Consider the following 12,092-nt stretch of genomic DNA (forward strand, 5'->3'; position numbering starts at 1 on the left):
TGCACCACCTCCTCCCCCGGGCTCCATCACAGCCCCTTGCCCCACGCCAAGGGAGCGCAAACGCAGCCCTCAGGCCAAAGGAGAGGGCAGCTGTTTGTGCAGGCGCGCACGTAACAAGTCCCAGGAGCGATTCGTGGCTCAGGGTCCCCAACGCTCCCCTGCCCCAAGGCCACCTCGGCCGCCGTTGCCGCAGCCGCACGGAGCTGGTGGTGGCTGGGATAGTGCTCATTTTCTCCACAGTAGCTAGGAAGGGATACGTTTTGGATTTATGCTCAAAACACCGTTAATAATGTAGAGATGTTTTGGTTCTTGCTGAGCACTGCTTCCACAGTCAGGGCCTCTTCTGGTTCTCTCAGTGCCCCACCAGCAAGTAGGCTGGGACAGCTGGGAAAGCTTTCCCAGCTAACTGACCAAAGGGATATTCCATACCATTTGACATCATGCTCAGCACACGCAGCTGGGGGAAGAAGGGGGAGTCCTTGGGGGGGGGGGGGGGGGGGGGGGCTACGGCATTTCTCTCCCTAAGTAACCATGACACATGACAGAGCCCTGCTTTCCCAGAGGTGGCTCAACACCTGCCCGCCGAAAAGGAGGAGTGAATTAATTCCTTGCTTTGCTTCCACGCACAGCTTTTGCTTTACCTATTAAACAGTCTTGATCTCAGCCCATGATTTTTCTCACTTTTACCCTTCCAGCTCTCTCCCCCAGCCCACTGAGGGTGGAGCGAGCAAGCAGCTCCCTGGTGCAGAGTTGCCAGCTGGGGCTAAACCACGGCACGCGCTTGTCCGCGTTTGGCAGGAAAGGGACCGTCCGTCGCCCGGCTCCTGGAGCGACGGGCTGCTGGGCAGAGGGGGAGGCCACCAAAGGTGAGGAGCAGGGCACAGGACATTAGGAAGAGAGAAGAGAAGAGCGGCAGCCAGCTGGACGGGGGCGGGGGGGCGTGTGTGCGTGTAGTGAGAAGGCACGAGGCAGGGAACAGGACGGCCAGAGAAGGACAGGGAGCCTGACGGAGGTGGAGATACAAGCAGCAGAGAGAGGGGAAGAGAGGCAGCAGAAAGAGGGGGGAAGAGCAGGACACAGACCAACAAAGAAGGAAGAGGAGCAGGCTGGAGACGCACAAAGAACCTGGGGCAGGCAGCACGACAGCGAGGGAGGAAAGAAGAATAGGGGCAGGAAGCTGGACCGAGCGCGATGGAGACAGACAAGACAAGCGACAAGAACAGGGCAGAAAGGGAAGAATGAAGCCACGGGGACAGGGAGCCGAGACAGCCAACAACGGAGGGAAGGGGCCGGGGAGGGAACACCACAAAACAAACCATGGGGCTACGTGGTACAGAGCACGAGAAGGCAGAGAATTAAGAATTAGGGACAGGGAGCCAGAGAAACAACAACAAAAAAAACCACCCAAAACAAAGGGAGATGGGGAGCAAAAGGAATCGCAATGCGTACAGAAAGGAGAGAGAAACAATTCTAAAACAGGGTCATGGGGAAGCCAGAGACAGCAAGATGGAGAAAGGACAAAAGCTACAGGCTACAGGGCAGAGAGGGAAGAATTAATGAATAGACACAGAGAGCTGGGCAGAAAGAGATGGAGAAAGGCTGAAGATCACACGGCCAACAGGGAAGAGAGAAGAGAGGGAGGAATTTTCAAAACAGGGGCAAGAAGCCAGAGAGAGGGAGAGAGGCGCAACAATAAAATGGGGACAGGCCACAGGGCGGCGAGGAGGGAATCGATGAATAAGAACAGGAGACCAAAGAGAACACAATGTAGAATGGAAAAAAGGAACAGCGGCCTACAGGGAAGGAGGAATTAAAGATCAGGCACTGGGAGGCAGACAGAGACACATGAAGAAACAAGTAGGAAAAAAAAAAAAAAAACCACACAACGGCAATGGGCTACAAAGACAGACAGAGAGGGAAGAAATAAAACATAGCAGCAAGGAGCTGGACAGAGAGAGATGAGGACAAACAAATAGCACGGGTCTACGTGACAGAGAACGTGGAATTAGAACACAGAGAGGGGGAGCTGGACAGAGAGAGAGGCCGAGAGAAAAATCTAGACGGGCTACGGCGGGCAGAGGCAGGAATTAAAACCTAGGGACAGGGAGCTGGACAGAGGGAGACGGAGATCACAGGGAACAGCGGCGGGTGCAGGAAGAACAGGAATTCAAGAATAGGGAAAGGGAGCTGGACAGAGAAGAACTCAGGCAGGCAAGTAACAGTAGCAGGGTACAGAGCAGAGCAGACGAACTAAAAAGCGCGGCGGGAGCGTTGAGGCAGACAGAGAGAGATTAAGAAAAAAGTCACGGGCTACGTGGCAAAGCAGGAGGAACTCAGAAACGGGGATGGCAACCAAGGGAGAGTGAGCTGGTGAAGGATAACGGGTATTCAAAGTGAGGGACGGGGAGCTGGGAAAAGCGAGGCAGAGAAAAACAGAATCACAGAGAGAATCACACAAAGCCAAAAAAGAAGAAACTGAACAACAGGAACAGGTGTAACCAAAGCGATGAAATCAACCAACCAGAGACGGTGTTCCATTACGGGAACACGGAGCGTACGAATCAGCGCATCTGTCGATCTGCATTTTAGTCCCTAGGCGATCGTTAATGTCAGCAGAACAACAGACAACGTGCTTCTGTCAGAAAAGGATGACAAAACGCGGTTTCGTGTAGCGCACTGAGAAAACTAGCCAAGACTGCCAAGATTAAGAGCCAAGAAGGTAAAAGGCAATTCTGGCAGGGGGAGATCGCGACCACCGACTCACGGACCACCACCGAGCCTGCGCAGTGATTTACATACGGAACGAGCAAGTTTGTACCAATCAGTAGACAGGACGATAATGAATATGTATGAATACGTAAAATTTTGATCTACAAATTCTACGGGAAAGGTGTGTGAGGGACGCACGCCAGGAGAAGCGATCCCCCGTGCATCTGGCGCCGTGAATAAAGAACGCCTGCTCTTTAATACTAGATTGGTGTTGAATAGATATTTCCGATTTTACCGTGTTTTTTGGTAACAGTTTTGGCACCCCAGATGGGAACCTGCTTTTGAATCTCGACGGATCCGCAGGACCGTGGGACCTGCAGCCAGCCCCAAGGAATTCTTGGGGAGAGCTTCCGATCCCCAGGCCAGAGAATTCTGAGAAAGATCCCCTGGACTGAAGTAAACAAGGCATTCGTTTACGAAGAAACTTAGGTAGAATAATATGTGGCGTTAGCTTCCCACATAGGATAGGATAGTGGGTTTGAGTCCCACAGGCCTGCCCGTAAGGCGCGGCAAAAGCCACGCAGGGTTGGGGCCAAGAGGTACCTCGGTTGGTAAGTCTCTGCTAGGCGAAAGCCTGTGGAGCGGGACCCGAGGGTAGGGGGGTCTTCAACAGGGGGTTGAAGTCTCCAGGGATATCTAGCAGGGGGCTACAGATCCCAGTGAGACCTCTAACGGGGGTTGGAGTCCCTCTGACTACTATTTGTGATAGTGCACTATCACAACTGCTAGTCGACTGGGAGATGGGAGCATTTCTGAGTAAGAAACCTATCCCACAGAGAACACCTTTGGGATGTACTTTGAAGCACTGGAAAGACATCGGGGGTGATGACCCACTAACTCGGAAACCATTAATTGAATATTGCAATCATTGGTGCCCAACGTATCAATTGGAAGGTGGGCACGAATGGCCAGAACAGGAGACATTGCAATATCATACCATCTTGCAATTAATGTTGTTTTGTAAAAAGGGAAGGCAAATGGGAAGAAGTGGCATATGTTGATTTGTTCTTTACACTGTGGAATCATCCAGAGTGGCAGAAACAGCGTGAGATATGTCCACAGGATTCTACGGCAATGTTTCTGAAAAGAGGAAAATGTGGTGAGAACTTGAAGTGTTGCTCTACTTGTGATACTGGATACTTCACTTGATGGAACTGACAAGAAAATAGTATTGAATACAGCCAGAAGGCAGGTGCAGGGAGCACATGCTAACAGGAATTTACAGAGAACAACGAATAAGAATTTTCCATCTACAAATCCCGAGTGGGACCCTAATCAGCCAGGACCCAGGGGAATGTTGACTAGATGTCAGAGACAGATTTTATTTGGAGTAAGACATGCAATGCCAAAAGCCATAAATTTTGACCCATTTATTAAGTGAGACAAGAATTAAAGGAGTCCCCCCCTTCAGCCTTTATGGAAAGACTGAAGGTGACCACCAGAAAATATACTCATTTGAACCCAGAAAAAAACAGAAAAAGCAATTCAGTTGGTCTCTATATTCATAAGACAATCAGCCCCAGATTGGGGGGGGTGGGGGGGGGGGGGAGTAAAAAAACCTTCAGAAACTAGAAGAACCTGAATCCAGAGATCTGGGTAAAATGCTTGAAGTAGCTTGGCATGAAGGAGACCAGAGGAATCAACCCTAGCTGAACACCTGGTTACACTGAAGCTAGGGAATGAAGAAATAGAATTTTTGGTAGATACGGGAGCCACTTCTTTGGTATTGAATACACGTAAAGAGAAAGTTGATCATAAACCAGTAGGTGTTGTTAGTGCGACAGGGCAAAGAAAAATTAGCCTTTCTTAGAGCCATTAAAGTTTAAATTGGAGAAGCAATGGGCAACTCACCAGTTTCTGTATATGCCTGAATGTCCACTGCCTCTGTTATGATGAGATCTATTAAGTAAATTAGATGCTCAAGTAACTTTTAAAGATGGAGAGATTAAATTACTAATACCAGAACAGAATCAAAAGCCACAGAGGCGAGAGCGTTTATGTTACAGGATTCCTCCAGGGAGGAACAGGTTCCCGAAGAAGTGGAAAACGTAGTAATTCCTTTGGTTTGAGCGAGCGGAGCTCCGGAGCGACCTAAGCGGGCAGAGCCGGTAAAAGTAACCTTAAAGCCTGGAGCCAAGCCGGTAAGGCAAAAACAATACCGTATTAAGCGAGAGGCTCGAAAAGGATTAGAGAAGTTAATTATAAATTTTTTTCAGAATATGAGCTCTTAGTAGAATGTGAATCAGAATATAGTACTCCTGTGCCGCCAGTAAAGAAATCTAGAGGCAAAGAGTATTAGCTGGTTCACGATTTAAGGGCTATATCTCAGGTGGTCCAAGATCTACATCCGGTAGTAGCTAATCCATACACTTTACTGACCTCTTTTAAAGGAGGAGCATAAATGGTTTACTGTACTAGATTTGAAGGATGCCTTCTTTTGCATACCTCCAGGCATAAAAAGTCAAAGCCTATTTGCTTTGGAATGGGAAAGCCCCACCACAGAATGAAAGACACAGCTAACATGGACCGTACTTCCACAAGGATTTAAAATTAGTCCTACGATATTTGGGACTCAGCTGGCAAGAAAAAAAATTAGAAATATAGAAATGTATAGAAAAAACAGAACCCAGGGAGAGGCATACTGTTACAGAATGCAGACGACATTCTGATAGTGGCAGAAAGTAAAGAATAATGTTTTGAAATTTTTAAATTTTCTGGGCCAAGGAAGATGCGGAGTTTCCAGAAACAAAACCCAAATAGGAGAAGAAGCAGCCATTTATTTAGGATTTGAAATATCTCAGAGACAAAGACAATTAGAAAGTGAAAAGAAAGAAACTATTTGTCAAATTCCCGAACCTTGCGGCCCGAAGGAACTGAGAGCTTTTCTGAAAATAGTGAAATAGCGTCAGCTCTGGATTCTGAACTACAGACTGTATGTAAAACCATTATACGAGGCACTGAAAGAATCAAAGGATAAATATTTAACCTGGACGCCCGGATGCCAAACGGCATTCAAAGAACTGAAAAGAGCCTCAGTGATGGCCCCTGCATTAGGCCTACCCGATTTCGCTAAACCTTTTGAGTTGTTTGTCCACGAAAGACAACATTTAGCCCTTGGAGTGCTGACACAGCGACTGGGAACCCGGAAGAGACCCGTGGGCTACTTCTCCAAACAACTCGACCACGTGAGTAAAAGATGGCCTGGATGTTTACGGGCAGTGGCAACAGCAGCGCTGCCGATCCAGGAAGCCCCAAAGTTAACAATGGGACAAAAGATGACAGTATGTGTCCCGCACATAGCGGTGACTGTTTTAGAACAAAAGGGGGGTCGTTGGCTATCCCTTAGCAGAATGTTGAAATATCAAGTTGTTCTGTTAGAACAAGACCATGTGGAATCGAAGGCTACTGCTATACTGAATCCTGCTATGTTTTTAACAACAGAAAACCTTACGGACAATTTCGAACACGATCGCTTGCTAACTATTGAACAAGTCTATTCCAGCAGACCAGGCCTGAGACACAAACCTCTGGGAAAATCCTGATCTGGAGTTGTTTACAGATGGAAGCAGCTCTGGGCGAGAAGAGAATGGCCGGATATGCTGTCGTTATCACCGCCGAGGGAATGGAGTCAGGGGCGCTGCCTGCGAACACCTCAGCACAGAAAGCAGTATTGGTAGCGTTGAAGCGAGCTCTGCGAATGGCAGAAGGACGAAGGATAAATATCTAGACTGATTCCAAACATGCATTTGGTGTGATCCACGATCATGGAGCTACTGGGAAGGAAAAAGGACTGCCATCAGCCCAAGAATCATTGATACAGCATAAAGAAGACATTCTCCAACTTCCGGAAGACGTGCAGAAACCAAAAGAAGTGGCGGTAAAGCGTTGCAAAGCTCATCAATTCGGCCAGACGGCTGTAAACATAAGCAAACGATTGACAGATAAAGCTGCAAAGAGGACTGCAGAGCAAGGTATCCTTGCACTAGTACCAGTAAAACAGATCGGAATTCCAAAGTTGAAACCGAGATTATTATAATAAATTGGATGAGCAATTAGCAGAACAATTGGAAGCATCACAAAACACAGAGATGGTAGGTAACACCAGAAAAACAAGTAATAATAATAACAACCCCACAAGTTATGACAGAACTTGCAAAAGAAAAGCATGAGCAAACACATTAGGGTGTAGATGCTACGGTTTTGAGTTTAAAAGCATCTGTAGCGTGTGTAGGCATGACAAGAACAGTTAAACCCATGGTAGCTAAGTGTCCAATCTGTCCTAGAAATAATCCCCTGAACCAAAGGAAACCACCTTTAGGAGTAACAAAACAAAAAATTCTCCCGGAAATTATTAGCAAATTAAGTTCTCTGAGTTACCCAGACAAAATAGATATAGCAGTAGTTGTTAGTGATGATGGACAAATTTTCTAGTTGGCCAGAAGCTTTCTCGTGCTGCACCAACAAAGCTAGAGTAGTAGTTAAAATGTTGCTGAAAGAAATAATACCAAGATTTAGAGTGCCAACAGGAATGTCCTCTGGGAGAGGACCACATTTTTTTGCAGAGGTAGTTCAACAAATTAATAAAATTTTGGGTATAAAATGGAACCTGCATATGCCCTAGAGACCACAATCAAGTGAAAATTTTGAGAAGATGAACCAAACACTGAACTGACATAGTGGAATATTATTGATCTAGGATGGAAGTATTGAGAAAATGATTATTTCAAAACTTCCAAAGGGGGGAAATGTAACCAAAGCGATGAAATCAACCAACCAGAGACGGTGTTCCATTACGGGAACACGGAGCGTACGAATCAGCGCATCTGTCGATCTGCATTTTAGTCCCTAGGCGATCGTTAATGTCAGCAGAACAACAGACAACGTGCTTCTGTCAGAAACGGATGACAAAACGCGGTTTCGTGTAGCGCACTGAGAAAACTAGCCAAGACTGCCAAGATTAAGAGCCAAGAAGGTAAAAGGCAATTCTGGCAGGGGGAGATCGCGACCACCGACTCACGGACCACCACCGAGCCTGCGCAGTGATTTACATACGGAACGAGCCAGTTTGTACCGATCAGTAGACAGGACGATAATGAATATGTATGAATACGTAAAATTTTGATCTACAAATTCTACGGGAAAGGTGTGTGAGGTACGCACGCCAGGAGGAGCGATCCCCCGTGCATCTGGCGCCGTGAACAAAGAACGCCTGCTCTTTAATACTAAATCGGCGTTGAGGAGTTGTTTCCGATTTTACCGCGTTTTTCGGTAACACACGGAGTCAGACCAAGAGGGCCAGAGAAAGACAAAATACCGACAGGCTACAGAACAGAGCAGGAGGAATAAAAAAATAAAAACGGAGCCAGAGCCAGGCAGAGAGAGGCGGAGAAAGAACAAGTAGCCACAGGCTACAGGACAGAGAGAGGGAGGCCTGAAAAGACGGGGAGGCAGGGAGCCACTCAGAGCGAGATGGAGAAAGAAGGGGCGGGGGGGCGCCAAAAAAAAAAAAAAAAAAAATTTTGCAGCAGGTAAGGAAAGAGAGGGGGCCAGGGGGGAGAGACAGGGAGGGCCCAGGACGCACAAGAGAGGCAACGGGGCCCCAGTGGCCCAGGACTCACCGCGACTCTCGCTCTCAGCGCTGCTGGCACAATTTAGCCGTTCAGATGCTTCTTTCCCCTCCTCTCCGCCCTGCCTCTTCTGCAGCTCCAGACTCTAGGCCGTCCTCCACCTAAAGAGGATACATGGGTGTCTTACCGCTCTTACGAGATGAGGCTTCCTAGGCACGTAGCCTAGCTCGCTCGTGCACTACACGCCCGTACCCAACTCCCGGTTACGCGTACAGACCCTGCGGTGCACGTTGGTGGCCTGGCCCGCTGCGGGCTACGAAGGGGGATCCTCCCTCCCTCACCTGCAGGGACAGGCTCTCTCTTGCCTGCGGCAGGAAGGCAGCTGGCAGCCAGAGCGCCTTCAGTTTCTTCTGCTTTACCTTTCGTTGGCGTCTCCAGCTTCAGCCGAGGCAGCTCCTGTCCACAGCCGGGAAGGGCTCTGTGTGTCCCTTTTCGCCCCCGCGCTGCAAGGATGGCAACACCGGGCAGAGAGAAGCCACGCAAGCCTGAGACGGCTGCAGTCAACGGCATCCCCGGGGGAAGGACAGACAACCACGTCCTCAGCACGGTCTCTGGGAGAGGGAAAGAAGAAACAGCGACCGTCATTACCGTCGATCGACCCTGGCCAAAGCCCCTCCTTGCGCAGGGGCTTCTGGACACACCGCCCCTTCCCCGCGCTACTGCTAAGGGCCCCTGCGCCGAGGGGGAATCCAGTGCGCTCGAGGGCCGGCTCGCTGCCTTCACGACAGGGCCTGGGGGCGGCCAAGGGCTACGCAGCACGCTTCAGGGGAGGTGCCGGGGCTGGGGGCAGGCGCACGGGGCAAGGGGGGGGCCAGGGGAGGCTGAGCGGGAGCTCCGGTGAGCCGGGGAGGCGGCGGCCATCGTCTGCGCCCTGGGCAGGGGGAAAAGGTCCTCCTCCTTTCCCTCTTCCCTTCTGTCAGCTCCCGGGGAACTCACCGCTTCTCGGGGAGCGGCCGCACCTGGAAGCCCCCAGAAATCAACACGAATCCAACCCCAAAAATACACCGCGCCTACCGTACGCGGCACGGCCGCCCGGCACCCGAGCGCCGGAACACCGCGCCTCCCGCCGCGCCCCGGCGAGCCACGTGACAGGGCCGGCAGCCACTGCGCCAGGACTACAGCTCCCGGCATGCTCTGCGCCACAACACGGCCGCCCGGCAGCCCCCCGCCGCAAGGACTACAGCTCCCGGCACGCTCTGCGCCACAACACGGCCGCCCGCCCAGCCGCCACACGCACCACCACAGCTCCCGCCACGCCGCGAGCCCGCCCTCCCCGCTCTCTCACCCTGCGGGGCACCGCCCCTCCCGCCGATGCACCCGGAAGCCCCACCGAGCCCTCAGCACAGCCTCGCTCTCCCCACCGCCCGCTCCGACCCGCCGCTGCCCCGCCGCAGCCCTCCTCGGGGCTTGACCCGGCACGCAGCGGCCCCCCACCCAGCCCCCGCTCACCTCCTCCCTCGCTACACTCGCAGCCCGCTGACGCTCGGCCACAGCTCCGCCCCGTCCCGCCCTCGGCTCACACTGGCCCCCCGGAGCAGGGCACCACCCCTTTTCCAGGGAGGAGCCGGCACCGGCAGCCCCACTGCCCGCACCTGGGGCTCCTCCAGCCAGACCCCGCCCACAGCTGAGGCGCAGCAGCAACGGGGGGCCCCCTCCCCTCACCCCCACAGTGCACCACCTCCTCCCCGGGCTCCGTCACAGCCCCTTGCCCCACGCCAAGGGAGCGCAAACGCAGCCCTCAGGCCAAAGGAGAGGGCAGCTGTTGGTGCAGGCGCGCACGTAACAAGTCCCAGGAGCGATTCGTGGCTCAGGGTCCCCAACGCTCCCCCTGCCCCAAGGCCACCTCGGCCGCCGTTGCCGCAGCCGCACGGAGCTGGTGGTGGCTGGGATAGTGCTCATTTTCTCCACAGTAGCTAGGAAGGGATACGTTTTGGATTTATGCTCAAAACACCGTTAATAATGTAGAGATGTTTTGGTTCTTGCTGAGCACTGCTTCCACAGTCAGGGCCTCTTCTGGTTCTCTCAGTGCCCCACCAGCAAGTAGGCTGGGACAGCTGGGAAAGCTTTCCCAGCTAACTGACCAAAGGGATATTCCATACCATTTGACATCATGCTCAGCACACGCAGCTGGGGGAAGAAGGGGGAGTCCTTGGGGGGGGGGGGGGGGGGGGGGGGGGCTACGGCATTTCTCTCCCTAAGTAACCATGACACATGACAGAGCCCTGCTTTCCCAGAGGTGGCTCAACACCTGCCCGCCGAAAAGGAGGAGTGAATTAATTCCTTGCTTTGCTTCCACGCACAGCTTTTGCTTTACCTATTAAACAGTCTTGATCTCAGCCCATGATTTTTCTCACTTTTACCCTTCCAGCTCTCTCCCCCAGCCCACTGAGGGTGGAGCGAGCAAGCAGCTCCCTGGTGCAGAGTTGCCAGCTGGGGCTAAACCACGGCACGCGCTTGTCCGCGTTTGGCAGGAAAGGGACCGTCCGTCGCCCGGCTCCTGGAGCGACGGGCTGCTGGGCAGAGGGGGAGGCCACCAAAGGTGAGGAGCAGGGCACAGGACATTAGGAAGAGAGAAGAGAAGAGCGGCAGCCAGCTGGACGGGGGCGGGGGGGCGTGTGTGCGTGTAGTGAGAAGGCACGAGGCAGGGAACAGGACGGCCAGAGAAGGACAGGGAGCCTGACGGAGGTGGAGATACAAGCAGCAGAGAGAGGGGAAGAGAGGCAGCAGAAAGAGGGGGGAAGAGCAGGACACAGACCAACAAAGAAGGAAGAGGAGCAGGCTGGAGACGCACAAAGAACCTGGGGCAGGCAGCACGACAGCGAGGGAGGAAAGAAGAATAGGGGCAGGAAGCTGGACCGAGCGCGATGGAGACAGACAAGACAAGCGACAAGAACAGGGCAGAAAGGGAAGAATGAAGCCACGGGGACAGGGAGCCGAGACAGCCAACAACGGAGGGAAGGGGCCGGGGAGGGAACACCACAAAACAAACCATGGGGCTACGTGGTACAGAGCACGAGAAGGCAGAGAATTAAGAATTAGGGACAGGGAGCCAGAGAAACAACAACAAAAAAAACCACCCAAAACAAAGGGAGATGGGGAGCAAAAGGAATCGCAATGCGTACAGAAAGGAGAGAGAAACAATTCTAAAACAGGGTCATGGGGAAGCCAGAGACAGCAAGATGGAGAAAGGACAAAAGCTACAGGCTACAGGGCAGAGAGGGAAGAATTAATGAATAGACACAGAGAGCTGGGCAGAAAGAGATGGAGAAAGGCTGAAGATCACACGGCCAACAGGGAAGAGAGAAGAGAGGGAGGAATTTTCAAAACAGGGGCAAGAAGCCAGAGAGAGGGAGAGAGGCGCAACAATAAAATGGGGACAGGCCACAGGGCGGCGAGGAGGGAATCGATGAATAAGAACAGGAGACCAAAGAGAACACAATGTAGAATGGAAAAAAGGAACAGCGGCCTACAGGGAAGGAGGAATTAAAGATCAGGCACTGGGAGGCAGACAGAGACACATGAAGAAACAAGTAGGAAAAAAAAAAAAAACCACACAACGGCAATGGGCTACAAAGACAGACAGAGAGGGAAGAAATAAAACATAGCAGCAAGGAGCTGGACAGAGAGAGATGAGGACAAACAAATAGCACGGGTCTACGTGACAGAGAACGTGGAATTAGAACACAGAGAGGGGGA

The 12,092-nt window shown here is 52.0% G+C and overlaps 1 long non-coding RNA gene across 2 annotated transcripts in view; it reads right to left on the reverse strand.

Annotated features, from left to right (window-relative positions):
* Window positions 1-383: 383 nt before the first annotated feature.
* The window catches only part of LOC135317176 (uncharacterized), a 160,113-nt gene continuing 148,404 nt past the window's right edge, over window positions 384-12,092 (reverse strand). Inside the window, exons 7-9 of one of the 2 annotated variants that reach the window (XR_010376266.1) lie at window positions 8,756-8,947; window positions 8,388-8,497; window positions 384-837 (exon numbers count right to left, since the gene is read on the reverse strand). This is a non-coding gene — a long non-coding RNA (uncharacterized LOC135317176). Of the gene's footprint in view, window positions 838-7,737; window positions 8,498-8,755; window positions 8,948-12,092 lie in introns of those variants that run through there. The other variant, XR_010376265.1, reaches the window with a different exon arrangement.

This window comes from Phalacrocorax carbo, chromosome 25 (genome assembly GCF_963921805.1).
Source record: "Phalacrocorax carbo chromosome 25, bPhaCar2.1, whole genome shotgun sequence".
In the NCBI taxonomy this organism is placed as follows: Eukaryota; Metazoa; Chordata; class Aves; order Suliformes; family Phalacrocoracidae; genus Phalacrocorax; species Phalacrocorax carbo.